General features: G+C 42.8%; 1 non-coding gene across 1 annotated transcript; it reads right to left on the bottom strand.

Annotated features, from left to right (window-relative positions):
* Positions 1 to 310: 310 nt before the first annotated feature.
* LOC139894980 (small nucleolar RNA R71) lies at positions 311 to 417 on the bottom strand. The gene has a single exon (XR_011775452.1). It is a non-coding gene; the product is annotated as a small nucleolar RNA R71 (small nucleolar RNA).
* Positions 418 to 1,546: the final 1,129 nt, after the last annotated feature.

The raw sequence follows: 1,546 nt of genomic DNA, 5'->3' as shown, positions 1-1,546 counted from the left end.
ATTTCCAGAGATTCAAGGTCACTCATTCGAGTTAAAACATCACATCATCCAGCTCATCCAGAATAGCTGTTAGTTTCATGGATTACCGAATGACGATCCTAATTCTCACCTTGATAGATTCATATCTCTTTCGAACTCCTACAAACAGCCAGGGATAGGACAAGATATAGTCCAGCTATACTTGTTTCCCTATTCTCTCACTCATCATGCTCAAACTTGGTTCGAAGGACTGGAAAAAGATTCCATCACGTCATGGACAGAGATGGCTACTAAATTCCTAACCAAATATTTCCCTCCTTCTAAATAAACCAAACTAAAGAATGAGATCATTAACTTCAAACAAAGTTATGATGAATCTCTTTACACTGCATGGGAGCGATTCAAAATCCTGCTGAAGAAATGCCCTAATCACCAGCTAGAACGGTCAGCCCAAATCTGTGCCTTCTACAATGGTCTTACGGTAAATCATAGGACGAGGATCGATGCAGCAGCTCAAGGGAATATGATGAACCAAACCGCAGATGAAGCATGGGAATTGCTCGAGAACATGACAATGCATCATCATGACTGGAACAGTGGTGAAACAACTTCATCATCTTCCCCACTCTCTGCACTTAACAATCAAACGGAGGCCATCAAATCTCTCACAGATAAGATGGAATCTCTTGCTAAACAACTCGAAGAATTGAAGACGCAGCCGCAGTAGGTCAACCAAGCTCAGGCTTGTGCTAATTGTACCAACCCGCAACCTACTGAAGAATATTAAGTTAAGTATGAAAACCCTGACGGTTCACTCTGTTACGTTCAATACCCAGCTCGTCCACCAAATCCCGGATTCAATCAACAACCTAGGGTTAATCAATTTCAGCGAAACAATCAACCTTTTCGCTATCGCTATCCACCTTATCCAGCCCAACAATCTCAATTGGCCTACGATCAACCACTTCCACTCACTGGTTCACCAGTCGAGGAAAATTCCCCTACCACCCAGATTACAAAAACAACTAACCCCACTCTCGGAGCTGATGATCAGTTGACTCAGTTCCTTCAAGGACAATAACAGCTAAATCAGAGAACTGCAGCCAGACAAGATTAGACAGAGATACTAATGAGAAATCAATTGGCTCTGCTCAAAAGTCTAGAGATGCAGATCGGACAGTTATCACAACGCTTTGAAACCCGACCGCAGGGAAGGTTACCAAGTAATACTATCCAAAATCCCCACATAGAAGAGGCAAAGCAAATGGATTCCGTAATCCCAGAGGAAAAACCAAGGAGAAGGTCAGCTAGGCTCAAGAACAAATCAACATATACTCAGAAGCTGACCCCTGAAACTCCAGTTCGAGTACCCTATCCTGGAAGGCTACAGGAGGAGCCATACAAGCTTGATTCCTTCAAACTTGATGGAAGATTCTTGGACACTATGTCCAAAGTCCCCAACCAGAAGAGATACATCCGAAGGCTTCTCTCTACAAAGGAAGGGATACCATATTCTAACAAAATTTCACTGAGTGAAGAATGCTCTACATTACTCAGAAACTCTCTA

This window comes from Rutidosis leptorrhynchoides, chromosome 2, assembly GCF_046630445.1.
Source record: "Rutidosis leptorrhynchoides isolate AG116_Rl617_1_P2 chromosome 2, CSIRO_AGI_Rlap_v1, whole genome shotgun sequence".
Lineage (NCBI taxonomy): Eukaryota > Viridiplantae > Streptophyta > Magnoliopsida > Asterales > Asteraceae > Rutidosis > Rutidosis leptorrhynchoides.
Note: the sequence above shows the minus strand (reverse complement) of the source record. Positions and strands in the feature narration are given on the sequence as shown.